This window comes from Blastomyces dermatitidis (assembly GCF_000003525.1).
Source record: "Blastomyces dermatitidis ER-3 genomic scaffold supercont1.9, whole genome shotgun sequence".
Taxonomy (NCBI): Eukaryota; Fungi; Ascomycota; class Eurotiomycetes; order Onygenales; family Ajellomycetaceae; genus Blastomyces; species Blastomyces dermatitidis.
The window spans coordinates 3,217,295-3,228,038 of NW_025544782.1; positions in this window are offsets into that span (position 1 = coordinate 3,217,295).

A 10,744-nucleotide genomic window follows, 5' to 3' on the forward strand; every position below is an offset into this window, starting at 1 on the left:
GTTGTGTGCATATCAGATTATAAGCATTCAGTCTTAGATGACTTTCATCATTGTTTATTCAGTTCTGTATCTTCTCTTTCTTCTGTTTCTTCTATCTTCACTTTCTCTGCTCTGACTTCTAATTCTGCAGATTTCACACTCTTCTTCAATTTCTCTACATGTATGCATGTGCATTTCTATATTGGCATTTCAGTCAATCTTGCAATAAATGACATTAATGTTATATACAGAGTGATAGAGAAATCAGAGATATATGCAGCATTGTTGCAAGAGCAGCTTGCAGCTCTTGAATTCCTTGCAGATCTCAAGTTTTGAGATTTCCTTTGTTTTTGACATTTTTCAGATGACATGGTGTTGAAAATAGATTAAACATGTGACATATGAAAATGAATGAAGTGTGTATGATAATATTTATCTTTTACAGCTGACTCTTACAGTTGATAATCAATTCATTATCTCTTTTCTTACACTTTTTCTTTATCTGCTAGTCACTACTCTTACACAACCTCTATATAATACAGTGTTCAGTGACTAGGTTCAGCAGCTTTCATCTTTTGTAATTCTGTCTTACACATTATACTGTCTCTCTTTATTCACTCAGATCACTACAGTGAACAGTTCATTGAAACTAATCTTACTCAATCTCTGAGCATTCTCAGAGGTTGAGATGACTTAGTCTCACACATTCACAGATGTTTCAGATAGTTCATCCTCTATAATCTCTGCAATTGAACTGATGTAAACAGTTGAATTCAACTCTGAATTTCTTTTTCTTCTGTAATCTGATTCACATGCAAGTCTGTCACTTTGAGATCACTCTTTGCTGTGTTACACTCACTGTCTGCAGTACATTATTGTATAATCAGCTACAGTCTCATTACTTATTAAAGTGTGATATTCACCTGATTTCTTCATTTCTTCTCATTCTTTTCTTATAATCATGAAAAGATTGAAATAAGTGAGATCATCTGATTTATAAGCATCTATGATTTCTCTTACTTCACAAGACTTTTCAATTATAAGCTTCTTCTTTTTCAACACTGACAATAGTGCTGTGAATAATTATAATTCACTCAGGTCTTGCATCTTTGCTTTCATAAGTCATGAATCATTGATTAAGTTGTATAAGACCTGTCTCTCTAATTCTTTCAATGTGTATGTTCTCAGAGAATGTGATTTGAGTATTTTATATAGCTCAAACCACCTAGGTTGAAACTTCTCAGAACTCTCATTATGTATGAGAACTCACATTCTCATCTTGAGACTCAATTCCTTAACAAGTGAGTCTTGTATTCTTTTCAATTGGATTGCTCAGTTCAGGAGTAACTCATTAGCTTTTACACGTGTGTGACTGATTTCTTTCAATCTTGGTTCTGTGTCCGCGACTGCTGCGTCTGTAACTACTGTTTTCTCCCTCATCTTTTCTGAAGCATTCTCCGGGATGCGCGGATGCAATTCATACAACAGGTAGAATGATGAATGCTTGGTGACTGCATGCTGCTGGATTCGCATGGCTAATAGCACCTGTCTGAGATATTCATCTCATAATCTCATAGGCTTGCTCACTAGATATTTTGTCAGCATGTTACTCAAGATTTCATTCAAGTGTTTCATCTTCCTGTTCATCTGTGAGTGATATGACATTGTTCTACAATGTCTTGTCTGTAACTGACTCATAAAATGCCTCATCACTTCTTCTACAAGGTTCACACTGTTATCAGTTAGAATCTCATGCAGTATTTCATAGTTGACATAGATCTCATCATGTAGAAACTTCATCATCATCTTCTTCATCATCTCTAAAACTGCTTTCATGACTGACCAGTCAGTAGTATAATCAATAGCAGTGATTATTCATCAATTTTCATTTAGCATTTGCAGCAATATATCTATGAGGTTCACTCTTCATCATTTAAACAGTTGTATCATATACTTTATCTGATGTTATGCTTTCTCACATTCTAACTCTTTCTTAGATTCTTTCACAACCTGGCAATTCAGGCACTTATAAGCATACATCTGAATGTCCTCAGTCATGCTTGATCAGTATGCTCTTGATTCAAGTACATTCATGAGTTCAGAGCTTTCTAGATGACTGAATTCCTTGTGCATATGAGTCATCAAGTCATATCTAAATGAAGATTCTAGATAGGGAGCTTCTATGTATTCTAGATCACAGTAAAGTACAATGTTGTTTTTCAATTTTCTCAGCTTGAAGTTTGAAAGTATCTCTTCTACTATTTTCATGAGATGCTTATCATTCAACATCTTGTCATTCTTCAGGTGAGAGATCATGATGTTTACTCATTCTAATTCCTTGCATTCTCTCAGTGCATTTAACTCAAATGTTTCTTATATCTGATTCACAGAACTCTCACTCATGAAATCAGGTCTGTGACTGATTACATCAGGCATCACAGTGTCTGATTTCTTTCAGTATTTGATATGAAGATTGTATGCTTGAAACTCTGAGATTCAACATACTAAGCATTTGAAAGGTTTTATTGTCAATTATAGATAGACAAGACTTTTGTGATTCATAATCACTGTTGTTATATATCTGTTGTTGATATATCTATCTCACAACATCAGTGCATGCTTGATTGCTAGCAATTCCTTTTCATACACTGAATAATTGAGCTCAGTGTCTGATAGTTTTCTATCATTATACATCACTGAGTGCAGCTTGCTGTTCTTGCTCATCTGTAGAAGAGCGCCTCTGATAGCTTATTCAGATGCATTCATCTCAATATAGAAAGGTTTATTATGATCTGATTGAATAAGCACTGAGAATGTTATTATACATTCTCTCAGTGTGAGAAAAGCTTCTTTGCACACAGTATTTCAGATGATTGAATGAAACTTCTTCTTTCACAGATTTGCATCTGTTTCTCTTAAGAGATCTGAGAGTGATGCAGATATTTGTGTGAAATTCTTGATGAATCTGCAGTAGTATGAGATCAATTCAAGAAACTGTTATACATGATGTATGTTTCTCAGCTGTGATTAATTCACTATGACATTCAATTTCTCTGAAATGAGGTATATACAGTCATCACTCACTATATATCTTATGAACTTCAACTCTTCTGTTTCAAACACACACTTGATTGATTTGACATAGAGCTTATACTCTATCAGAGTTGTAAGCACTTCATTGAGATGCTTCAGATATTCATCATATGAGTTTGAAAAGACTAGAATGTTATTGAGATATATGAGATATGAGATTTCATTCTGTTTATAAAGAATCATATTCATCATTATTTGAAAGATGACAGGTGCATTTATCAGACTGAATAACATTGCTAGAAATTCGAACTTTCTTCATTGTGTATTAAATGCAGTTCACAGAACTGACAGTTTGTCTACATGAATCTGTTAGTATTCTGAGAGAAGATCAATCTTCAATAGATATTAAGTGTTTCTGACTGTATTCAACTGTTGTTGAATCTGTGATAGTGAATATTCATTCTTGATTGTAAGCTTGTTGAGTGCTTAATAATTAATACACATCTGTCACTCTTCACCTGTCTTTTTCATGAATAGGACTGGAAAGCCCCATGCACTTAATAAGAATTATATGAGACTATATTCTAGAAGGTCTGTGATCTGACACTTCTGTTCTTCAAGATGTGTTTGTGACAGAGAGTACACATTCTGATTGACTGATTTTACATCCCTTATATCAATCTCATGTACAAATCCTCATTTCAGCAGCAATTCTGATAAAAGATCTGTTCAGAAGATCTTTCTATACTTCTTCAGAAGCTTCTTTATACACTTATTCTCTCATATATTCTTTATCTTGGTTTTCTCTGCTTTCAGGTTCTGTATGACATACAGAATGCTTTCAGATGAGGTCTTATAAATCATTCTCTTTACTTATTGATGTGTAAGCAGATTTAATTCTTCTATATCAGAGGTGTGAAATGTTCTTCTCATATCAGTTGATAGAATTATATGAATCATTTTCTTTCTATCAGTCAACTGCATATAGCATGTACATCATTGAATCTGTGAATTGAACCTTTGAAATCAATCAAGTTCAAGAATAAGATCATATTTCACATTCTGCAGCTCTCGCGCTTAAATATAGCAAGATCATTCTTCAAAGTGCAAGGGAACTCTTACTCTTGCAGATGATATCAAATATCAGTTATCAGATAACCTTATACATTGAGAATTCTTCACTCAGCAGACCTCTTTCAATCTTCAGATTATATAATTATCAATATATTGTATCAAAGCTTCTGTATCTGCTAACACTTTTGCAGCCATCTCTCAATTCTTATTTAAGTGTCTCTTATACATTAACATTTCGGGCCTCAAGGTATTGAGATGAGTGTTCACTTCATTATTCTTATCTGCATCTCATTCAGAAGTCTGCTTCTTCTTTGCATTCACTGAATTCAGAGAGTCATCTAACACAGGCATCTCTTTCACTTTGAAGACTTTTCATAGAATATCAGTAAGTGTCTTCAAGCTCACTGATTCTGCTAGTTTTTTAACTTCCTTGCTTCTCTTGACTGCATACACTGAGTGTAATCTTTTATATCATGATTTTAATGTCTGCAGTTGAAGCAAGCTTAATGCTCACAATATCAAGATTTTCACTCAGAGAATTTCTTTTTCAGAGAATTCAGTGCTTTAGTGATAGCATTCAGATCTAGATTCATTGTGTCTGAGTGTGTAACTTGTGTTATAGAAGTCTGATTATCTGTTCTCTGCTTAGACATACTCAATTACAGTATTTTCTGTCACAATTGACTCACTTGTTCTTATATAATAAGAATATTATATACTTTCTTCACTGTATCTGACTATAAGATTAAGCATTTTCATTTCACTCTCAACTCAGATATAAGATCATGAATGAAGATCTGTAAACAGAAAGATATTGAAAGCTCTTCATTCAATATAAGATAGTATAAACTGAAGTGTGTGAAGTATGATGTAAGATTACTTACTTATTTACACTCAGTGAAGTATTTATAACACTTATCTTATACATTCACTTTCTTAAAGTTATGCAAGATTCATTTGAAAAACTCATTTCATATTCATGAGAATGAATATCACTCTGAGTCTGTGAGATTCATCTTTTTATCAGTTATTTATAATGACTTTGTTTTTCTGTGTAGAAACATAGCAGATCTTAAGACTTGTTAGAATTTCATTGACTGTCTGTCTGTGAGTTCATATTTAATCTGATAATATAATTACATCTGACTTAGTCAGCTGATTGCAGCATTATTTTTTCAGTTATCATTGAAGCTTGATAACTTCAGCAGATCTCTCAGCTTGATATATCTCATACTCAGATTCTCATTCTGTGCAGTAATCTCTGATGATGTGTATACTTCTGAAGAGATTGTGAACAATTATAATGAGATCTTCAGATTCAGTGTAGTTATCTGTCTGTATAAACATTTGATCTCCTGCTGCAGGCCTAAGATCTGGTTTTCTCTATTCTTATTAATGATGGTGATTGCATCAGTGAAGCTCTTCATAGTGAATACTTGATTCACAGTGAATGTCAATTATTGTTTAACTTCTGTCTCAGCCTGTCACTGCATACACAAGGCCTCAATCTCATTTAGAATTCTTGTACATATACAGAGCTTCAATTTCAGTTCAGTGATCTCAGCTGCTTTTCTTACTGCTTTGAGTAAACCCTCTGAGAGGTTCTGCATACCTTTCAGTTCAGGTAGCAGAGAAGAGTGTTGTTCATATCAGCTAGAGAAGGTATTCATTTCAGTGGTTTTTCATTGATCGTACGATGTCTATCATTATATCGCTGTATCGTTATATCGCTATATCACTGTATCGTTATATCACTCTGTTATCATCGTACGACTCCGGTGGTGGCCACCCCCCCCTTTTTTATCCTTCTTTTGGGTAGGGAGCGGACTCCTTTGAATCTGGTTCACCGCTCCCATCCCCTTTCTCACACCTCATCTGTTCGCGTCTCATACATGGCATTCGCCTGGGCGTGGAGTTTTCCCTCAACAAGTGAAGCAGCATCAATCAGATGCTCTTCCACTCACTGCTCTTTGTATGCTATCTTTTGAGGTGTTTCTAGGACCACACTGGCATGATAACTATAAATCACTTCATAGACAGAATTATCACATCCTGAAGGAGCCTGTGCTTCTCACCAGTTTTTAGACATGCTATCAGATGTGATTCAAAGGTTGCTTAAGCCAGTGTACAATTACAGGTGTACACCGGCTTCTTATATTGTAATCTCATACACTAAATTAATTAGCGTACACTATGACCCCTTTACACTTGTATGCGTACGCTAGTAGTTCGGAAGCGGCCGCGTTATTATCCGACGGTCGTACGTTCTTCCGAACCACAGATCTGAAGATCAGATGCAGTGATAAGACTGAGAAGAGTGAAGACACTGTTGTGAGTAATGATATTCCTGCTTTATCAACTGATAAAAAGCAATCAGAGAAGTCACAGAGACACTTATAAGAAGCTCAGCAGTAGTCAGACATTGTTTATAAAGATATTGAAATTGAAAAAATTTTTATTCTTAAGAAGTTCTTGAATTAATATATAGATATTGTCAGAAACTCTCTCTCTCTGTCATCTAAGTGAAAACACTTTACAGATGAATAAGAATACTCACAGTTTGTAAGATAAGAGCTGTTATAGAAAAAGAGAAAAGAAGATGAGATTTCATAAACAGATCTGAGATATTTATACTACTCTAAAGAGATTTACTTATACTGTGAATGATTCTGTGAAACAGTCAGATCACTCTAGTAAATAAAGAGTAATTATAAATCACAGATCTGAATCTTTCTATATAACTATAAAGAGTAATTACAGACTATGAATATCTTAATTCTACAATTCTACAGAGTTGATGAAAGAATAGAAAATTTCTCACAATTCTACAGTATCAAAGAACAATAATTTATAAGAATGAGTGAAAGATCAACTTATAAATACTTCTTTTTGATAAGAGTGATCTCACAGAGAGTGATTTATATGTAAGATAAATCTATATAATAATTATACAAGAATTTTATAAAAATGATTAAGAGTCAATTAAAATTCTTCTATATGAAAGATGTGAGATGAATCTGTGTAGTAGTCAGAGAAGAATCTGTAGATTATAAAGAATCTTATGAAATAAGAAACTAAGTAACAGACTCTTTTTTCTTTACAGTAATAAGAGATTTTTCCTCACTGAGATTTTTTATAAATATAAAGAATTTTTAGTAAGTATCACTGCAGTGCTGAGCTGATTCTATAAAGTCACTTAGTGAAAGACTTCACAGATGAAGTCTTAGAGAGAGAGAAATATGTAAGAAATTCTGCTTCTCATGAATTCTTTATCTCTATTTCTATCTCTTGTGTAATTAATAGAGTTAGCAGCTCTTGACTACACACAAGTTACAACTATATAGACTGAAGTTCATGAATACTATTCATATCTCAGCTTAAATGCTATTATACATTTAATCTCTACATTTTATCTTTCTACTGTGAATACTTCTAGTAGTTAACAGTACATTTCATGCCAAGCTGCAAAAACCTGAATAATTGCCTGCGAGTACTTATTCTTACACAAAGTGACTATATATCAGATCTCAAAATACCATCAACATACAACCGCTCCACCACGAACTCGCTCGATTTTTCGAATAAGAACCCGCCGATAGATCCATCGAAAAGCCCTCGATCATACGAGCATTTTGACCCCATCGCCGACCGCATACCCCGTGTGGTGGTGGAGTTATCCAGCCAAACGTGAACCAGACGTCGTTCGGAACTCCTGCGTGGGATTATCCCCCATTCTCCCCTACCACACCACAACCCCGGGCCAAATTGCCATACAAATTGTAAGGTGAAGAGACCTAGCCGTATGCACCAATCTTCTCAATTTTGGAAGATCCCCGATCTGTAGTTGTGGAGATATCTGAGGAGCGACCTCCGCGAAAACCCTGTCCATCTTTGATGTTCCAAAACACCAACGCCAAGTCCCACCCTCGTACCGCCCTTCCCAATCTGGCCCATCCCCGGCAGAAAAATACAAAAAGATACCTCGGCGATAATATCAAGCACATAACCAACAAACAACGAGTCAACAGCACACCAACAACTATAAAATCAGTATACCCCAAGGTCTGACTGAGCCTTTGATCCCTGCACAGTGAGATATATTAAATCTAGTTTTAATACCTCAATATTCAATAGATTCTGCAAGGGATTGAGAACAGCTAGACTGACCGTGTAACCGTGTCTGAGACCAGGACCAGAATTTTTGATAGTTCCATTGCCAATTCGACAGATCTCATTACACGGTTCTAACATTAGATAGTAGTCCCATACTGTCTCAGTGAGACTTACTGTCTACTCTTGTCACATTTTCCAAATGAGATCATGATTTCCACTTCTCAATTTAAATTATTTTTATTACTTTAAATGACTTTAAATCTCATTTGAGCGTTATCAAAAAGCATTACTTTTTAAAAAATTAAAAATAGTCTAAAAAAAACCTTAAAATGTCTAAAAATAGTAACTTTATGTCAAGAATGAGACTAAATGAGACCAAATGGAACCACTTTCTCATTTTTTTCAAGTCATGATTCCATTTTGAGATCTGATATATAGTCACTTTGCATGTTTATTTAATGATTAGTCCCAGCGGGATTCATGCCAAGAAATGTATAAGACCAGACCAAATGAGATCAAATGTGAAATTCATGGTCCCGGTGACCAGTCTAAGAACAGCAACACTAGATTTCTATTGAATTTGAGAATTAACTCTATATTAATATAATCATTGACAAAGTCTTCTATTTTGAGATATAAATAACCAGTTCCTCTACATCCCGCTGGCAATATTTACATTATTATATAGAAACAGACTTATATTCTCTATAATATCAAGACTCTGAAGAGGGAAAGTCTTGGTAGAGAGTATACAGTAGTGCATATCTTAGCAGTTTCTATCTCATTCTTCTGCAGCAGTTAATGCAGAAAAAAAAAAAGATCTTAGAAATAGTTTTTTACTTCTCTTGAAAAAGTAAGGTGTTTTTCTCTGGGTTTTACACAATATTCTTACAAAGAATTAAAAACAGAGTTGTTTTCTGTCATAATTTCATATTCTTTTAAGTAAGAATTACTTTTTCAGTGGCTGAAGAGCTTTCATTAATACTTAATTCTTTTTTACACTCTTTATTAACTGATTTGAGTTGCACACTTGTTGTGTGAGAAGAATTGAATAATTTAGAATAAAATTGAATAGTTTTAATCAATTTCTCTGCAAAAAATTGATTTATTTTTTGTCAGTTTTTCTCTTAAAAACTGTCATATCATCTGATTTACTATCAATTGATATCATACTTTTCCTCACTGTATCCCAAGAAAGAGATTGTAAAGATTTTATTGATTTATCTTAAAAATCAATTTTAGTTTATTAGATTCTCTTCAAAAATCTAACCTAGTTACTGAACTAGTGTGAAAAAAATCAGGTGTTTTATACACAAAAGTCTGCTATTCTTCTTTTGAAATAGTCTGACCAACTTTTCAATTGAAAACAGACTTAGAAACCTCTTAATTGAAACAGTCTGACCAACTTTTCAATTTAAAAGAGTTTAATAAATATCTCAATTGAATTAGTCTGACTAACTTTTCATTGAGTAAGAACAATGAGTTCAAAAGTACACTCAGTTGATGTGGAAAAAGATGCTTTCTCAAATGCTATTCCTGAGATTGAAATTCTGAAGAGAAGAAAGAAAGAAGAAATAGAGAAACAACAAGTTCTTGAAATACAGGAACTTGAAAAAGCAAGTAAAATTCTTGAAAAGCAGTGTCTGAGTGAGATGAATGAAGAAGTTCTGTTAATTCTTCATGCTCAGACTAGACAACTACAGGAAGTGATCAAGTTCAAACTTGGAATTTCAAACACAGTTCAAAAAACTTTGAAAATTTCTAATACAATCACTGACTCTTCAGTTTGCTCTTCTTTCTTTTCTACTTCTTCTTCTTCTTCTTCTTTAAATCAGAAGAAAACATATGCTCAAGCAGCTGAATCTGCTATCTCTAAACCTGCTGTCTCTAAATCTGCTATCTCAAAACCTGCTCAAAATTCTGAGAAAACTGAGAAGAATACTGCTCATACTTCTAGTGATAGAAGAGTAGAGAAAAAAATGTAAAAAGAGAAAAATCTTCAAATCTCCAGAAATAGAAGACTTATTCTCAAAGTCTCAAACCAGGACATTCTGCAAAGAAACAAGCTAAACTCAAATCTCATTTTCAGAATCAGAAATGAAATTAATCAGCAGTTCTTTTCTCAGTTGATGACTGATATTGAAGTTCAAAAACCAGTTATAGCTTCAATTGAATCATCATTCTTTGAAAACTTTATCATTCTGACTACAATGCCTGAATTCAGTGCTGAATTCCTTATTCAGAATGAGAATCTCTGAAAGTCAGCAGTAGAATCTTTGTTAAACACAACAATTCTATCTGAAAGAGATGAAAAGTGGGACAAATTCATTCTTTATGATATTCCAGTTGAAATTTTTGACTGTGAAGAAGGAATGCTACTTCTCAAAAATGAATTGAAAGAATACAACTCTATTCAACTGAGAAAGAAGCCTGTATGACTAAATTCAATTGAGTTCAGACAAAGCAGGAGAAATGCCTCTGTTCTAGTATATATAAAAACACTTGAACAGTCAAAGATCTCTGAAGTAAGAGTAGCAGGTTTGAA